Source organism: Nycticebus coucang, chromosome 5 (genome assembly GCF_027406575.1).
Source record: "Nycticebus coucang isolate mNycCou1 chromosome 5, mNycCou1.pri, whole genome shotgun sequence".
NCBI lineage: Eukaryota > Metazoa > Chordata > Mammalia > Primates > Lorisidae > Nycticebus > Nycticebus coucang.
In genome coordinates this window covers 43,337,883-43,357,501 of record NC_069784.1, presented here as the reverse complement: position 1 = coordinate 43,357,501, position 19,619 = coordinate 43,337,883, and the positions used below count along the sequence as shown (strand labels likewise).

Genomic DNA, 19,619 nt, shown 5'->3' with positions numbered 1-19,619 from the left:
GATCAAGTCTAGAATATTGTATTAATTTCTGGACAACACACCAAATACAAAACAAAACAAGACAGTGGACTAGAGACATCTCCTCACCATCTGTAGTTGGGGAGATGGGGCAGTGGGCTCCTGCCATCTCTGGCCAGATTGTGCTGCCCAGAAACATCCTTCCAAGGACACAATGAGACAGCGGAGGACTCCAGACGCCAAGGAGGCGACTCCAATACCTAAGCACAGAGACAAGGAAAATTAAGGAGAAGTAGGAAGCGAGAGAAAAAAGTAGGGGAAAGAAGTGGACAAGAAGTAAATATAAGACAAAACAGCCCTCTAGCCACTGCTAGGAAATAAGTTATTTTTCTTATAAGAGGAACAGGGCCGGGCATGGTGACTCACTCCTGTAATCCTGGCACTCTGGCAGGCCAAGGTGGTTGGATTGTTTATGTTCAGGAGTTCAAGACCAGCCTGAGCAAGAGCGAGACCCCATCTCTAAAAAACTAGCCCGGTGTTGTGGTAGGCACCTGTAGTCACAGCTACTTGGGAGGCTGAAGCAAGAGGATCTCTTGAACCCAAGAGTTTGAGGTTACTGTGAGCTATGATGCCACCCTACTCTACCAAGGGCAACAAAATGAGACCTGGATGGAAGTGGAAGACATTGTTCTTAGTAAAGCATCATAAGAATGGAGAAGCATGAATCCTATGTACTCAATTTTGATATGAGGACAATTAATGACAATTAAGGTTATGGGGGGGAGCAGAGAGAGGGAAGGAGGAAGGGGGGCGGGGCCTTGGTGTGTGCCACACCTTCTGGGGGCAAAACATGATTGCAAGAGGGACTTTACCTAACAAATGCAATCAGTGTAACCTGGCTTATTGTACCCTCAATGAATCCCCAACAATAAAAAAAAAACAAAACACTCCACAAACAAAAACAAACCTATAAGAGGAATGGTTAAGAAGAATCAGGCAAACCTGAATTGCAATTTATTTTCTGCCACTTACTAAGATGTGTGACCTCAGGCAAATAACTTAATCCATCTTTGTCCCAGTTTCCTCATATATAGGATGGGGATTACAGTTTCTATCCCTCAGGGTTATTATGGGATAATTAGATACACATGCCAGGAATTGGCATCTAGAAGAAATTAAAAAAAAAACTTGTTTTCATTGTTGTTCAAGTAAATATTTGCTATGAAAATTAGAATTTACATGTAAGCAGGAAAGTAAAAATATAACCATACTTTTACCTTCCAGATTTAACTATTGATTCCTTTCTCCAGATTGAATGGGTTTATTTGGTGGAATTGCACGTCTCTGGTTTTGGGTGAGAGATTCTCTACTCGACCCATGCTAGGAATTTCCTATTAACTTTCATGGGATAAATTTGGAACTGTCCTCGTTACCCAGTATTCACAATGTAAGAACTACACCAATTGTCTTACGTGAGCTGCAAATCTAATACATGTATGTATCCAGCAAATATTTCCCTCACACAAAACCGAGGACGTGCAATTCCAACAATTAAACCCATTCAATCTGGAGCAAGGAATCTAAAGGAGGGGCAGCCCTGGAAGGAGTTTACATCTTATCTTCGGGTACTGTTTGTTTCTTGAGGAAACTTGAGGTTTCTTCCCAGGAAAAATTCCTGACCTGGCAAAAATTCATAGTAATTACTCAGGGAAAGAAAAAAAAAAAGAAACAAGCAAACAAAAAATACATTATGTGATTGGAAAAAGAAAAATCTAAGAACACGATGTTAGTGGGAGAGAAGACTAAGGGTTTGTGGAAGACCCACCCAGGTGCTTTTGATGTTTGACCAATTATTATCTTATTATTCTTCCTGCTATAGATATAGCTGGAATTTATGTAACAGGATGTTTAAAAAGATTAAAGAGAAGCAGCACTAAGGGTTCTGAGGTGATAAGAGCCCCTAGAATATGTATTTATGAACGTTTAGAATATAAGTTCCTGTACATTCTTAGAATAAACCATCTATTTGTTTTTCTTTGTTTAAAAGAAATAAGTAAAATTTGGATGTCAATATAGCTGCTTCCTTTCAGCAAGTGATATAGGAATAATAGACAAAGAGAACAAACAAATAGTAAAGCAAAGAGAGGTTTGTGGTGGTTTAATCTGTGGCCCAGAGCTGGTTCTTAATTAGCTTTGAGCTTTGAGTCCAGAATGTTCTATCTCTTGTTATGCAAGTGTTTGGAATTTATTTGGATTTGACTTGTTTTTTTTTTTTTTTTTTTTTTTTTTTTGTAGAGACAGAGTCTCACTGTACCGCCCTCGGGTAGAGTGCCGTGGCGTCACACGGCTCACAGCAACCTCTAACTCTTGGGCTTACGCGATTCTCTTGCCTCAGCCTCCCGAGCAGCTGGGACTATAGGCGCCCGCCACAACGCCCGGCTATTTTTTTGGTTGCAGTTTGGCCGGGGCTGGGTTTGAACCCACCACCCTCGGCATATGGGGCCGGCGCCCTACTCACTGAGCCACAGGCGCCGCCCTGGATTTGACTTGTTGATCAGAAAACGCATTACTCTACAGTTCACATAGGAGAATTGTGAGGAATTGCTGACTGTCACCCAATGTGAATTTAAAAGTTAAAGAAATTTTTTTTTGGCCATAGGAGTTTGTGGATTGGAGTTGAAATGAGTTGAATTGACTCTGGGCTAGAAGTGTGTTCTATAAATGTCTCCGACACAGAGAGTGACTCATTAGGTTTCAAGACTTTCTGACTTCCATTCAAGACTTTCCATGTGGGCTGCTACCACATGTCACAAATTGGTACTGGGCACTAAATAAAAAGGGCATATTCTCCAATTTCTGATGTTAGTCATGAATTAACTGCTCGTTAATTTTGATTCTTTCTCCTAGCAACCTAGGCTAATTTCTAGCACGTACTTGGGTGTGTGGGCTCACATTTGAGCATGCGTGAGCTCTCTCTGTATTTATGTGTGTATGTGTATATATCTTTTTCCTGAACTTTTTTTTTCCTGTTTGAAAATAGTGGTAGATTCCCTTTTCCCTTAAATACTTCAGTATATATTTCCTACAACAAGGACAGTCTCTTTCATAATTGCAGTATAATTATGAAAATTAAGACATTAATATTGATCCAGTAATATTTTCTAATCTATGAAGTTTATTCACACTTTGCTCCATTGTTCTAATAATGTCCAACATAGTAAGTGAATTCCAGATCATACCCTGCATTCAGTTGTCAAGTATCTTTAGTCTCCTGTAATCTGGAATCGATTTTCCACGTTTTGTCTTTCATGAACTTAATGTATTTAAAGAGTTGTAGAACAAACATTTTGTATAGCCATTCCCTCCCGTTCCCTCAACTTGGGTTGTCTGGTGTTTCCTCATGATTACGTGCGAAGCATCCTTAGCAGGAAAACCACAGAAGTGATATTGTGATCTGTACGTAATATTTGATTTAACTTATTCCATTACTGTTGAAGTTAACTTTGATGACTTGGATAAGCTGGTATCTGCCAGGTTTCTCCACTTTAAAACTGTTTTTCCTCTTATAGTTAAATAGCTTATGGGGAGATACTCTAAGACTATGAAAATATCCTGTTCCTCATCAAACTTCTACCCACTAATTTTAGCATCCATTGATGATTCTTGCCTTGATTAATTATTGCTATGATGGTTGCCAAAGGGTAAGTTTAAAATTCCATCATTCCTTCTACATTTTTTTGTTGGCATTCTACTGTAAGATAAAATTTTTTTCTTCTCCATGGATTTGTTTCAATATTTATTTATACAACAATGGACTCATAGGTTCCTATTTCATTTAATGGGCTATAATCTGTTGTTGACAGTATTTATGGTGATGCTCAAATTGTCCCTGTTTAGATGGAGTTCCTTCAAATTGTCCTTTTGACGGGGTCCCAAAAGTCCTTGAGCTTCCTAACTTTATGACACCCTAAGATATCCTCGTCTTATCTTGTATATTTCTAGTACACGTATTAACCTTGAAGTCAGCCATTTCTCCAAGAAGCTCCAGTTCCTTTAGTGGAGAATAGTATTTAGAAAGATCTGGGTTCTAGGTGTGCTAATTTGTACAGGAGTGTCCTCGCTCGTAGGCCTTTGCAGAGAATGAACCATCACACTCACACACACACACGTGCGCGTGCATACACACACACACACACACACACACAGTTTTACAACCAAGTGCGCATGTTGCTATTTCCACTTCCCACCCAGCACTACTGAGTTCATTCTAACCTTCCCCCTTTCCACATTTGTAACTCCCTTCCCTCACAGTGAGCAATCTGTGGACCACACTCTCTACTACACCCAACCCCTCAGACCCATTCCTTCTTTCCTCTCTGGTCCACTTCAGTGCAGTTCCTTGTCATGGTGAAACCAACCTGCACACAGCCCCTGGTGCTAGGGCCCAACCCCCGCATCTACTGACAGCTGTGCCATGAGCCGATGCTCGCTCAGATGCGATGCTGTCCTGCTTCCTTTGGAGCCCTGGTGTTGGCTGTTTCAGCCGGTGATAATATAATAGAAATTCTAACTGGCAAAAGTGCTCTTCACCCTAACTTTACTCCACAAAGTGGCATAGCCAATCTGAAAAGCCTGCCTGAAAGTCTGTGTGTCTCACAGGATTTAATGAGAGACGTGCCCTTTATTTATTTCAGCTCCCATTCTGCAGGATCAAACATGAATCTGGTTTGTGCCCAGAATCTCTTCTCTCTTCCAACCCTGCTTTATGGTCCTCTCTTCCCTTCGGATGAACCTTTCCTAAACCTTCACATACATGGAATCTTGGCAGGCAGGTCCTCTGGGCATGTCCCAACACCAGAGTGATCAGCTTGAATTCTCAAACTACGTCCATCGCATTTACTATTCTATTAAATTATCCATGCTAATAGTTTAATTCAGAAACCCTCTGAAAGATAGAGGACTGTACCAGCACAAAAAGGACTACAATTCCACCTTGGGAATTTCATGTAAAGAAAGGAATTCCTTTATGATCTTCTGATTGGAGGAAAGAGAAGGGAAGCTAGAGAGCTTTCAGTCTGAAGACTGTCCTGTGCCACATTTGATCACAATGACACTATTTTCTTGGATACCTCTTTAGACATCATAAGTAGGATGTAAACATTCTTCCCAGGGTGCTAATTGATGCTTAATACAAGGTGTCCATCAAGTTCGTGTGCAGTTTAAAATTGCACGCTATTTTAAATTGCACATGAACCTTATGGACACCCTGTATATCATTCTCTGATTTCTCTTGTTTCTAAATGCATGCCTCTAAAAGAGGACCAGCCAGGGCAGGCATGAGACACGAGAGTATCAATTTATTTATACATAGAAAAAGCTAGTGAGTTAATAACCTTGAAGTCATTAAGACCTTTCTCTATCTATTGAGCTAGCTAGTCTCAGACTAGTTAGATTCAAACAGTTACTTAATGAATATTTGATAATATGCAATTACTTGAGATTAAAAAAACTCCCAATTACCTGAAAGATGGACATGTAAGATTACATGTGAGACAGATAATCCTCAATTAAAGCCAGAATTTATTAAATCTTCAGCATCCCGGGCATTAAAAACATGCTGTCCACTGTGGGTAATAAAATCATTTTCTCAATTGGAATATGATTCAAGTTCCTGAGGAAGGGAGCTTCACGTTGTTCCCAGTTCTGCGTCCTGTGCCTAGAACACAGGAATGACACATAGTAGGTGGTCAATAAATATCTGTTGAACAAATTAAAACATTTTGTAGCCTAACAGGAAAAATTAAAAATGATTAAACAAGATCCTGAAGGAATTATTGCCCAATTATCAATATCCCAAACAGTAGCAGGGAGTATTCACTCTAAGGAAGAACTTGGAACATGATTGCTACTTATGTGTGGCCTAAAGAGTGAAGCCGCTCCTCCACCTCCAGTAGTTCAAAGGTTGGGGCAAAGGATAGGTCTTACTAAGAACTGACCTCGGCCCTTAAATAAACAGTTAAAAATCGCAGATGGTTTGAGAGTAGTGAAGGGACTGCAGATCCCAGGGGCACAGTCTAAATGCAGAAGGAGGGAAAGGAAATATGTTGATGTATTACAGGGTAATTAGGAAAATATGTATTTTCCTTTTATGGTTTTAGGTCAAGGGCTCTTGAACACAAATGCTTTCAGAGGACAAGCCAGTAATATAAATGGGCGAGGCAGCTGGATATAACACATTAGGAAGGAGTAGAGACTAGGGGAGGTATGGAAATTGAATGTCTCTTCTAAAAAGTCATTTTAAAACAGCTACAACAAGAACAACACAACACTGCGCTAATCAAGCATGTCTGTGGGCTGAATTCACTTCACAGGCAGCTCTTATTCGAGAGTTTTGGTTTAGATTTTTTTTTTATTAAATTATAGCTGTGTACATTAATGCAATCATGAGGCACCATACACTGGTTTTACGGGCACCATACACTGGTTTTATAGACCGTTTGACACATTTTCATCACACTGGTTAACATAGTCTTCCTGGCATTTTCTTAGTTATTGTGTTAAGTCATTTATATTCTACATTTACTAAGTTTCACATGTACCCTTGGAAGATGCACCGCAGGTGTAATCCCACCAATCACCCTCCCTCCACCCACCTCCCCCCTCCCTCCCCTCCCTTTCCCCCTTCCCCCTATTCTTAGGTTATAACTGGGTTATAGCTTTCATGTGAAAGCCATAAATTAGTTTCATAGTAGGGCTGGATACATCGGATACTTTTTCTTCCATTCTTGAGATACTTTACTAAGAAGAATATGTTCCAGCTCCATCCATGTAAACATGAAAGAGGTAAAGTCTCCATCTTTCTTTAAGGCTGCATAATATTCCATGGTGTACATATACCACATAGATTTTATGTTGTCTCTGTGAATTGACATTGGTCCTTCAAAGGTGTATCTGTGGGGGCTGGTGTGTTCCAACAGTTCTTTTTTTTTTTTATTAAGTCATATACACATAGATCATGAATACATTTATTCATTTGTGGGGCACAATGTGTTGGGTTTTTTATACAATTTGACATGCTTACATCAAACTAAATATAGCTTTCCCCTCATTTACTTGATTATTGTGTTAAGACATTTGTGTTCTACACTCGATAGATTTGACTTGTACCCTTGCAATATGCTCCATAGGTGTGATCCCGACGTTTACTCTCCCTCTATCAACCCTCCCTCTCCCCCCCTCTTCCCACACCATTTCTCTCCTTCATCCTGGGCTTAGTTGTGTTCTACCTTTCATAAGAAAGTCTCAGATGGTTTGAGAGTAGTGAAATATAAGTAAATATAAGTTGGTTTCATAGAATTGGATACTTTCCCCTCCATTCTTGAGATACTTTACTCAGGAGAATATGTTCCAGGTCCCTCCATGTAAACATAAAAGAAGTAAAGTCTCCATCTTTTTTAAGGCTGCATAGTATTCCATGGTATACATATACCACAATTTATAAATCCATTTATGGGTCAATGGACACTTGGGCTTCTTCCATGACTTACTAATTGAGCTACAATGAATAATCTGGTGCAAATCTTTTTTGCAAAGTGATTTCTGATCTTTTGGATATACTCCTACTAGAGGAATTGCAACATCCAATGGCAGGTCAATTTTTAGATCCTCTTAGTGTTTTCCAAACTTCTTTCCAAAAGGAACATATTAGCTTGCATTCCCATCAGCAGTGGAGAAGTGTCCCTTTTCTCCACATCCGCACCAACATCTGTAGTTTTGGGATTTTGTGATGTGGGCTAATCTTACTGGAGTTAGATGATATCTCAAAGTGGTTTTGATTTGCATTTCTCTAATGATTAAAGATGATGAGCATTTTTTCATGTGTCTGTAGACTATGCGCCTGTCTTCTTTGGAGAAGCTTCTGTTCAGGTCTCTTGCCCATAGTGAAATGGGATCACTTGTTCTTTTCTTATTAACAAGTTTGAGTTCTCTGTGGATTCTGGTTATCAGACCTTTGTCAGAAATGTAAAGGGCAAATATCCTCTCTCATTCTGAGGGCAGACTACTTGCTTTACTTACTGTGTTCTTGGCAGTACAGAAGCTTTTTAGTTTGATCAGATCCCAGTAATGTATTTTGGGTATTGCTTCAATTGCCCTCATAAAGTTTTCTCCCAGGCCAATTTCTTCTAATGTTTCTCCTGCACTCTCTCCAAGAATTTTTATGGTTTCATGTCTTAGGCTTAAGACTTTTATCCAGTGAAAGTCAATTTTTGTTAGAGGTGAAAGGTGTGGGTCCAGTACAACAGTTCTAAATTATCAACTGGCTGGCCAATTTTAAGAATAAAAAGGTATATTTTACACTTATAGTGGTGAGGAGACTTAAACAGGGATCACACCTGGAGGGTCCATGTACCCACCTGGACTGTTCTATGGGGCTAAAGCACCAAAGGCCATGACGGTTTGTGAGAGACTGGTTTTGAAGCATTTGGGGGAGGGGGTTGATTGAATAACTCAGAGAACAAACCACTGGGAGAGGCAAGAGATAGCTCCCAGGATGAGACCAGTTCTGTGGGTAACGACTTTGGGAGCTTCCCAAAGATAGGTGGACAGCCAGCACACAGCAGAGGTTAGGCAATGACAGGGTGTAATGTCATTAGCTTTCCTGAGACAATCGGAAAGGTCATTTAGCAAGGCTACCATTGATACACAAAAACTTGGATGGACAAAACACATATGTAACTTGTCAATTAGTACACATATTACTAATCTCATTTTGTTTTCTAATATCACATACTTGACTTACGCTCAGGGTGGTGATTGAGTGCGGGTGGGTAGGAGACTGATTTTGCTGGCCTCCCCAATATAGTCTTTTGGGGTAAAAGTTCGCCAGGCTGAAACCATGGCAACATAAGAAATTTGAGAGTGGAATACAAACTCCACTCTTTTTTTTTGAAGCAGGGTCTCACTCTGTTGCTCAGGCTAGAGTGCAGCGGTCCTCAGCTTAGCTCACAGCAACCTCAAACTCCTGGGTTCAAGGGATCTTCCTGCTTCAACCTCCTGGGTAGTTGAGATGGCAGGCACCCACCACAATGCCTGGCTAATTTTTCTATTTTTAGTAGAGATAGGGTCTTGCGCTTCCTCAGGTTGGTCTTGAACTCCTGAGATCAAGCAGTCCTCCCTTTGGCCTCTCAGAGTTTTAGGATTATAGATGTGAGCCACTGAACTTTGCCTGGACTTCACCCTTAAAAAAAAAAATTTATGTATTTATTTATTTATTCATTTATTTAGAGATAGAATCTCACTCTGTCCTGGGTAGTGTGCCGTGGCATCCTAGCTCACAGAAACCTCAAACTCTTGGGCTCAGGCAATCTCCTTGCCTCAATCTGCCAAGTAACTGGTCCTATAAAGACCCCTGACAACATGTGGCTAGACTTTCTTTGTTTAGTAGAGATGAGGTCTCGATCTTGCTCAGGCTGCTCCTGAACTTGTGAGCTCAAGCAAGCCACCTCTCTCGGCCTCCCAGACTTCACTCTTAATACAGTGTGTCTATGTGGCCATGAGTTTAAGTTTTTTAATTAATGAGATTAAGTGGAAGTCTTGATGGACTTCTAGGAAGACAGCTTAAAATTGAGCTCCCACTATTAAGCGCAGTGTGAGTTGTGCAATTATACCAGATTTTGTGTTCAGTTTAATTGTTTCTTTCTAAGTTGAATAGTCCTATACTACCTTGTGTGGTGAAGGTGTGGAGAATAAGGAGCTGCAACTGGAAAGAGAAGTGTGCCCTGCCTCACCTTTACTCGTATGCTACATCCATCACAGGGAACAGTGTCCCTGCAAAGAACTGACAGTGATCTACAATTGAGTGAGAGAGGACCCCTGATGGAGTTGTTGGCTGGAGGAGACCATACCACGGAGTGGGCACCTGGAAAGAGCATACAACTTCCAACTACTAAGGAAACAAGTCACAAGGGACATACACCAATACACCCCTGCTCTTTCCTCCATCTATACTGGAGTAAGAGGAGAGTCAGGCTAATTCCAGCAGTAATTATGATAAGCCCTGTTCTTTTGGTGTGCATTAAAATCATAATAAGAGCTATGACTGTTATTATACTGGTGAGTTGTCATAGGAGATGGAATATGACTATTTGTTCTTCAATAGCCTTTCCTAAACTGAAATCAGCTTTGCTCATCATTACCATTAATAGAGCTTATAAGGCTATCATGAAAATAATCATATTTTGGCCAGGTGAGGTGGCCCACACCTGTAATCCTAACACTCTGAGACAGGTAGATTGCTTGAGCTCTGGAGTTCATGATCAGCCTGAGCATGAGCAAGACCCCATCTCTACTAAAAATAGAAAAACTACCCAGTCATCATAGTCATCACAGCGGAGCACTGTGGCAGTTGCTACTAGAGAGGCTGAGGCAAGAAGATTGCTTGAGCCCAAGAATTTGAGGTTGCTGTGAGTTATGATGCCATGGCACTCTACCCAGGGCTACTGAGTGAGACTCTGCCTCAAAAAAAAAAAAAAAAAATCATATTTTCCAAACTAAAAAATTTCTGAACTTCATGATCTGAAGAGTAAAGGACTTGTGAAATAAAATATGTAGAATCTGGACCTTCCTAGATAACTTAGGACATATGATTGCCTCAACTGAAACACATAGGTAAACTCGTGGGCATGTAATACTTTTGTATTCTTGAAATAGTAATTAATTTTGACCTCTCCTAAGTTAGAGGTTCATTAATGAAGGATTAAGCTTATTTTTCTATCTCTTAGACTACAGGTTAAAAAGGTTGAAATTAGGGGATGAGTCAGAAAGGCTATCTTTTCTTTTCTAGTTGCTACAGTTTTTATAGTAATCTGTAGCAAGATAGATACAGAGCCATGGGAATGGGAAAGTTCCTTCTACTTTTTCCCCTTTGCTTTTTAATCATCAAAAGTGATTTAGGAGGTTTTTGCCAAATGAAGACCAATCCTCCTGAAATATGTTCCCAGTTTTCCTAGACCTAGATAAATGCCCAAGTGCTTAACATATTATCTTCTAGTTGGCTGACCTGATATCAAAGATCAACTTGCAAAATCTTCTGAGAGGTGAGCCAAGCTGTGTCCACATTCTCTTGTGAGAATTTTTTTTTTTTTTTAAAGCAGAGTCTCGCTCTGTTACCCCAGGCTAGAGTGCAGTGGCATGATCACAGCTCATTGCAACCTCTAACTCCTGGGCTCAAACCATCCTCCTGCCTCAGCCTCCCAAGTAGCTAGGACTACAGGCACCCACCACAATGCCTGGCTCTTTTTTCTACTTTTAGTAGAGATAGAGTCTCGCTCTTGCTCAAGCTGGTCTCCAACTCCCGGCCTCAAGCAATCCTCCCACCTCGGCCTCCCAGAGTGCTAGGATTACAAGTGTGAGCCACTGTACTGCTTTCCACATTCCCTCATGAAGGAGGCGAGCAAAGGTAAACTATAACCTCCTGACTTAAGCGTGAAGGCCATACTCCACTCTTGACTGTTTTTATTATTTCAGCCTACTGAACTTTCACCTACAAAAGACTTTCTTTGAACAGGCTGATCAAAAACAAGGTCTTTAAATTTTGTTTTTTTAGATTGTTTACTTACAGCTAAACCTTTAGACAGGAGGCCAACTCTCAGTAGTCAGTTTCAAACAGGTTAACTTTGGACTGATGAGGTATTTTTAAAAATCTGCAAATTTCAAACAGACATGTGAATGATGCCAGTATTCCTGACTTCACGTGCTCTTCTGAAGTATTTCCTCTGTCCCAGGGAACACGAGTACTACGGGTTTGAGAGAATGACTTCATGAGGAATATTTGTTGAGACCCGAAGTGGGGAGTACAATTGATCAGGTGGAGATCAACAGAATTGAGTTGGCATGGTTAGGTCTGCAGGTGGGAGGAGAGAGCTGGGAAATCAGCACAGCACGCCAGACACGTCTTCATATTCCTTCATCCACAGAGCAGCCGCTCCTTGCGGCTCACATCTGCATGTTTACCCACCGTTTTTCCAGTATGACGGGTATAAATACAAGGGAAACTCAATGACTGCCTGGAAAGTCTCATTCTTGAGATTGAGGGCTGCTCCTCACCTGGGCTTTCCTCAGAAAGCAAAGCTCAGTTGCCCATTTTGTCCAAGTAGTCCTTCAGTATTTGAGGGACAGTAAAAGAACAAGGATTATTATTATTATTTTTTTTTTTGCAGTATTTGGCCGGGGCTGGGTTTTTGAACTGGCCACCTCCGGCATATGGGGCCGGCGCCCTACTCCGTTGAGCCACAGGAATAAGGATTTTTTTTAAAAAACAAAATGGGATATAGAACAAAGAGAAGAGCCTTTGTAAAATTATGTTTGAAATCAATCATTTTGGGCCAAGCACAGTGGCTCAACGTGTAATCCTAGCACTCTGAGGTGGGTGGATTGCCTGAGCTCAGGAGTTTGAGACCACCCGGAGCCAAAGCAAGACACCTGTTTCTACTAAAAACAGAAAAACTATCCAGGCGTAGTGGTGGGCACCTGTAGTCCCAGCTACTTGGAAGGCTGATGCAAGAGGATCACTTGAGCCCAAGAGTTCGAGGTTGCTAAGAGCTGTGACACCACAGCACTCTCTTGAGGGCAACAAAGTGAGACCCTGCCTCAAAAAACAAAAAAAAAACAAAAAAAAAAAGCAAAGACATTGTTTAATCTTTAAACCGCTGGTGAAAATGGCAGATTAATTGATTTTTGTAATGCCACACTTGTATTTCAGTAATGTTTCCAGAACTCCAAAGTATTTGCCACACGGTCTAGCCTAGGGCCTAGATATAAATCAGTAAACAGCCACCAGAAAGCACATGTATTTCACTCCTTAGGAGGTTTGAGTGCTGTTACATGGCCATTCAGTTGTATATAAACTAAAGGATCAAGTGTATAAGCCAGAGAAACAGACAGCACAAGAAATATAGCAGACAGCAGAGTCTGTTCACATGATTACATAGGCTGTGCTGTTTGGCCCAGACAATAACTCTGGTGGTTACCAACCATGATAAAATTCCTACCACTTATTATTTATTGAGTGCTTATTATGGTCTACTGGACACTATCCTGTGGATAGGTACAAACATTACTACCAATTTACAGTTAAGAAAACCAAGACACAGATAAAGTAAGATGCCAAAGACCACACATGTAGCAAGTGACAAGCAATCTCAAACCTACCTCTGTCAGACCTGAAAATTTAACTCTTTTTTTTTTTTTTACTCCTAACTGTTTTGCTTTCTTGGCCTATAATCTAATTCTAATTACTTCCTGATACATGGTGTATTATTTTTAAATGGAGATCTATATTCCATATTGTTTAATAAAGAACACAGGGAACTATGTGGTACGTTTTAAGACATTTTAAATATAATATCTATAAATTTGTTGGCATTTAAAAAGTGAGCTTCAAAAAATATCTAGAAATTTCATTTATATGGGAGAGAAAAGTTAGCGCCTTCATTTAGTGATGTGCTGGTTCAAAGATGGTTTAATTTTCTCCATATCCTTTTATGTTCTTTCAACATGTCTTAAAGGACACATTTTATTTAAAATGTCCTCAACTCTGGGGTGATCAACTCATCACAGTTAGCATGGGACTCTCTCAGCGCTAAAAGTAACTGCTGAAACTTGGAAAGTCCTACACCCTAGAAAAATCCCTCTATCCTGGGAAAATTGGGATGGTTGGTTACCCTAGCTTTATAGCATTTATGGGTGCTTTAAGGATGCTTTTAGATAGCAGTAATGATTATAGATAGATTTCATAGGCTCTACCAGTCATCAGCTCCATTATGACTTAAGTCATCTCTTGGGGGAGAAAGATGGAAGTCATTTAGTTTCTGTGTTTTGGGGAGTATCTCAATTGATGGGGAAACTTTTTCCTGAAACCTCACTGATTTTTAGTTGTCTGTCACTATTTTAGTTCTCAACAAAACTTCCACCCACTTTTCCTATCCTATCCCTTGCTATGATATAGAATGAACTGAATTCTTTCTCTATGTGACTGCACATTTAAATTTAAAGAGATCTGTCATGGACTTTTAGTTAAGTCCAAAAGAGGAAAGCTCCAAATAGGCTTAGGAATGAGTATACGTGTTTCAAATCTATTTCTTTAAAGGGGACAATATACTTTTTGGAAATGCAAGTTTTGCTGTATTTTTTAAATCATCAGAATGATTTTTTAAATCATTAGTTTTACCAGCTAATCATGCATATAATCTTTGGTCTGTTCAACTCCTGGTTCTACTACTTGCTAGTTTATCAGTGCTTAGTACAATACCTGGAATCTATTGAGAGCTATACAAAAAGGACTATGATACTATGAAACATGTTTTTTTACTCCATTTCCTGGCTTACAAATCCTAAAATCCTTAGACTCTCCAGAATGATATCTTTTTGAATGATAATCAGATGACTGGCAGAGGGGGATCCCTAGGTAGCTTCAGAATAGGGGCTGGTCACTGGAAAGACCAAGGTGTGATTAGAGGGGTAGGACTTTCAGCCCTATCCCCCAATCTACAGGGAGAGAACAAGGGTTATGGTGAACTTGCTCACCAATGGCTAATGATGTAATCAACCATGCCTGCACAATAAAGTCTCCCAAAAAAACCCCAGAGGATTGGGTTTGGAGAGCTTCCAGCTGGCTTGACATACAGAAGTTCCTGGAGATGGTGCACCTGGGTGGTATGGAAGCTCTTGCACCCCTTCTCATACCTCATCCTACACATCTCTTCATCTGTGTCCTCTGTGATATCCTGTATAATAAACAGTAACCCTACGTAAGTGTTTTCCTGAGTTCTGTGAGCCACTCTCGCAAATTAATCAAACCCAAAGAGGGGGTCATGGGATATCTGATTTACAGGCAGTTTAGTCAAAAGCACAGGTAAAACAAGTTGGGGCTTGCAGTTGGCATCAGATACAAGGGGGAAGTCTTGAGGACTGAGTCCTCAACCTGTGGAAGCTGACACTATCTCCAGGTTGGTAATGTTAGAATTGAACTGAATTGGAGGACACCCAGCAGTGTCTGCTACAGAACTGCTCCCCTGTTGGAGGTGTGAGGATAACTCCCCACATGTTGGGTCACAGTTGTCTTCCATGCTGATTGTGGTGGTGTGAGAGCAGAGGAAAAACAGTTTGAGCTTTTCTTTTATCCACTCGGGGGGAAACTAGCATTTATGAAGCATCCATTTTTGTTAGGTACCGCATAAAGTACGTAACGTGTTGTTTCATTTTCCCCAATTAAGTCTATGAAGTAGACATTTTTGTTATCCTCAATTCACAGACAGGAAAATTGAGGCACAGAAAGAGTAGACAATTTGCTTATGGTAAAAATGGAAGAAAGGCTATACACCAAGTCTATTTGACTCCAGACCAGAATCCCGAACACAATTCTATTCTGCTAGTCCCTGAATACAGACATAATCTTCAGCAGGCCTGGCAACTATTATTTATCTATCTATTTTGAGACAGAGTCTCACTCTGTGGCCCTGGGTAGGGTACGTGGCACCATAGGTCACAGTAATCTCAAACTCTTGGGCTCAAGCAATCCTCTTGCCTCAGCCTCCCAAGTAGCTGGGAATACAGGCACCTACCACATTGCTCAGCTATTTTTTTTTCTATTTTTAGTAGAGACAGGGTCTCACTCTCGCTCAAGCTGGTCTGGAACTCTTGAGAGTTCCTCCTGCCTTGGGCTCCCAGAATGCTAGGATTACATGTGTGAGCCACTGCACCCAGCCCAGGCCTGGTAACTTTAGAAGTCCAAGTAGGAAGGATAATAACCAGTAGGACTAATAACCAGTCAGAGAGCTTTTGGAAATTTCAAAAGGCCTCAAAAAGACTTCTATGGCCTGGTCTTACCTTGGTTATTCACCATGGTGAGGTCTATATGGTCCTCAGCCATATAGACTTAGAAACCTGATCAGCTAACTCACAGGTTGTGGATTTATCTCCCAAAGTAGACTCAAGCTCCAAGAGGTTAGTATTCAAAACCAGAATACAGGTTTATCCATAAAATGTTGAGTAGAAATAGAAAGAAATATAATGGCCAACAGCCAAAACTGTCCTGTGACTAGCACTTGGGAAGTTAGATGGTAAGAGTAGGTTGCTTATAGAGTATAGAATCTGTTGCAAATATTTACAGGCTGTGATAGAATCAAATCCATTCAATTCCAAAGCAGCTGCCTCCAGAATGGAACAAGCAAGAATGTCCAATCTTTTTTTCTGTCGTGGGCTGCAAGAAGAAGAGTTGTCTTGGGCCTCACATTAAATATACAAACACTAACGAAAGCTGATGGGCAAAAGAAAAGGTCTGTGCAAACTTTTCGAGATAACCCACAACATGGATAAGCAAAATAGTTATCAATTAATCTTCATGCAGTCATGAGCCGCAGGTTGGCTCACCCTGGATACAAACAGTTGGATAAACACTCCTGACATTTGCCTCCGAGACATTCTTTCTTCCTAAGCTTTCAGGGCTGACCAGCCCGGCTCTTGACTGATATATTTTTTCTTGCATTTACTTAATTTAAAAAAATTTCTTTAGGCTCCGTGCCCATAGCACAGTGGTTATGGCAGCGGCCACATGTACTGAGGCTGGCAGGTTCAAACCCAGCCCGGGAGCCAGCTAAACAACAATGACAATTGCAACAAGAAAATAGCCAGGTGTTGTGGCAGGTGCCTGTAGTCCCAGCTACTTGGATGGCTGAGGCAAGAGAATCACTCGAGCCCAAGAGTTTGAGGTTGCTATGAGCTGATGTCATGGCACTCTACCAAGGGCAGCATAGTGAGACTCTGTCTCAATAAAAAGAAATTTTTTTTTTTTAGGTAACAGCATAATCTTGCCTACCAGGGAGCCATTCTTCCTCCTTACTAAGATTTCAATACCTATACTTTGATCCATTATGCATTGATTTCAAGGTTTAAATCAGAAAAGGCAGCTTTAGGCTGGGTATGGTGGCTCATATAATCCTTGCACTCAGGGAGGCTGAGATAGGAGAGTTACTTGAGTTCAGGAGTTCAAGACCAGCCCGAGCAAGAGGGAGACTCGGTCTCTACTAAAAACAGAAAAATTAGCCAGGTGCTGTGGTGGGCACCTATAGTCCCAGCTACTTGGGAAGCTGAGGCAGGAAGATCTCTTTACCCCAGAGTTTGAGGTTGCTGTAAGCTATGATGATGCCATAGCACTCTACCCAGGGTAACAGAATGAGACTCTGTCTCAAAAAAAAAAAAAAAAAACAAAGACAGCTTTAGTTCCAGCTTCTTAGTAGGAGTCCTCTTACTGAGGCCCAAAGTACTGAGAATAGCAGTAAGAGACTCATCCAATCAAAGCTGCCTTCTTTCTGAGATTTTACTGACTGGCTCTCCAACTTGAGAAACAAAGACTGCCACCACCCGATTTTGGCCTGTCTACTGAAAGCTAAAGGATAACAAACACTGTTTCTGTAGCTACCAAAGGGACAGACTGCTTGGAGAAAGATTTACATGGCTCCATAGACACTACGGCTGTGCCAGCTCTGGAGGAGTCAGTGCACATGGTGTAAAGCATTTTTTTTTTCTTGGCTCTTTGCCGTAGATTCAGGCAGCAACAGCAACAGCAGCGGTTCCTACTCCCATGCAGAGCTTCCAGAATGCCTGGGAGTCTCCTGATGATAACAGCTAGTGAAAGAGCTTAGAAGTCCTACCAGCTAAAGCAGCCAAGACTCAAAGGAGGAACGTTGGCCCTAGAATCATAGGACCCAGGGTAACAGCAGAGATTAGTATCAAAAAAGTAGGCAGAATGTAGTGGCTCACGACTGTAATCCCAGCACTTTGGGAGGCAGAAGCAGGTGGACTGCTTGAGCTCAGGAGTCTGAGATCAGCCTAAGCAAAAGTAAGACTCCCTGCTCTACTAAAAATAGCCAGGTGTTGTGGCAGGCACCTGTAGTCCCAGCTACTTGGGAGGCTGAGGTAAGAGGATCACCTGAGCCCAAGAGTTTGAGGTTGCTGTGAGCTATGATGACAGAGCAGTTTACCCAGGGTGACAGAGTGAGACTCTCAAAAAAAAAAAAAAAGGAATACCTCTCTGGCCACATGTGCCACAGGACTCTTTGCACAGCAGACCACAGGGAAAGAATAGTGTGGACAAACTCCGCTCCTCTCTTTCTGCTTCGTCAGAAATGTCCTTCTTTCCTTCTACAGGGAAATGTCCTTCTTTCCTTCTACAGGGAAGAGGGAAAGTGTTCTGGAGGAACAGAATTTTCCCAGTGCTGTCGGGCTGCCACATCAGGAAAGTGCAATGAGAATGGAAGCCCTTGCCTCTTGAGGTCTACTCTTCCAGCTCCTTTCAGCAAGATGGGAGGAATCTCAGGCAGACTCAGAGCTCTTGGAGCACGGACAGGGACCACTGGATACACTTGATGATATCCACAGCCCCTCCCTAGAGACATCTCTAGACGTTGCTGGGAGACAGGGCTGGGGCTGATCAGGGCAGTCAAACTACAGCTACTGTTTCTTTTCCCCAAAGGCCAGCGAGGGTCTAAACTGCCAAGTCCACTGACTAAGGTGTTATGATTTCTTACCGGATCCCACCTCTCTCCAAACTTCACACATTTAAGAGAAGTTCCCACCAGCAATCATGGGTTAACTGAGGAGGAAGACTCGGCCCCTTTATGATTCCAGATTCCTGCAAGAGGTTTGTTTTCTGAACATTCTCCTCTGTGCACTCCCATCTCGTCTTAATTGGCCTTACCCTGGGAGGTTGATTCCAGATCTTTCTCCTGTATCTTTGGCTGGCTTACGCCTCTGACCTCTCCACTGTGAAGTGTAAAAGCAGGGAGATGGCCAAAATAGGCAGTCAGGGAAGAGCACAGGCATTCCTACTGCATCTGCTCAGTCTCTCAGCAGTCCTCACGTCAGGAACCTCCCAGGGTATAAGCTGGGTAACCACAGAGTCTCCCCTTCCTCATTCACTGTGTTAAGAAAAGAGGGAGAGAGAACAAGAGCTCTCATAGGCTGTCTGCTGGGTGCTGATGGTCAGAGACGCAGCTGTTGAATGTGAGTGTTCTCTGAAGTCTGCCTTCTGGATGTAATTCCTCAGAACCATTCCCAAGGTCTGTGTGAGCTAAGGTCTGGATGATCAAGGGAATCACCTTCCCCAGGTGACTCTTTGCTGTTTCTCGGGTTATCACCAGTTCTCTTGGGAGTGGCCATTCCTGGCTGTCACATGGTACTGCTACTGTTATTATTGTTATTGTTATTTTATTTTTTAAGACAGAGTCTCACTCTGTTGCCCTCCTGGGTAAATTGCTACATATCATTGTAGCTCACAGCAACCTCAAACTCTTGGACACAAGTGATCCTTCTGCCTCAGCTTCTCCAGCAGCTGGGACGACAGGCACCTGCCACGATGCCTAGTTAGTTTTTCTAGTTTTAGTAGAGATGGGGTCTTGCTCTTTCTCAGGCTGGTCTTGAACTCCTGAGCTCAGGCAGCCTACCTGCCTCAGCCTCCCAGAGTGCTAGAATTACATCATTGTTATTTTAACGCTTAGAGAACTGGCATACTAAGTTGAAGGACTTCAGTGAAGCCAGGCAATAGTGACGGGCTACCACTTTAGCGGGGATTAAGTGATTGGTTTAAAAACATCTGTTGACCATTG

General features: G+C 41.7%; 1 long non-coding RNA gene across 1 annotated transcript in view; it reads right to left on the bottom strand.

Annotated features, from left to right (window-relative positions):
• Positions 1-18,731, bottom strand: part of LOC128586788 (uncharacterized) — a 29,587-nt gene extending 10,856 nt beyond the window's left edge. The window contains exons 1-3 of the long non-coding RNA XR_008380296.1: positions 18,713-18,731; positions 5,479-5,674; positions 88-218 (exon numbers count right to left, since the gene is read on the bottom strand). This is a non-coding gene — a long non-coding RNA (uncharacterized LOC128586788). The remainder of the gene's footprint in view (positions 1-87; positions 219-5,478; positions 5,675-18,712) is intronic.
• Positions 18,732-19,619: the final 888 nt, after the last annotated feature.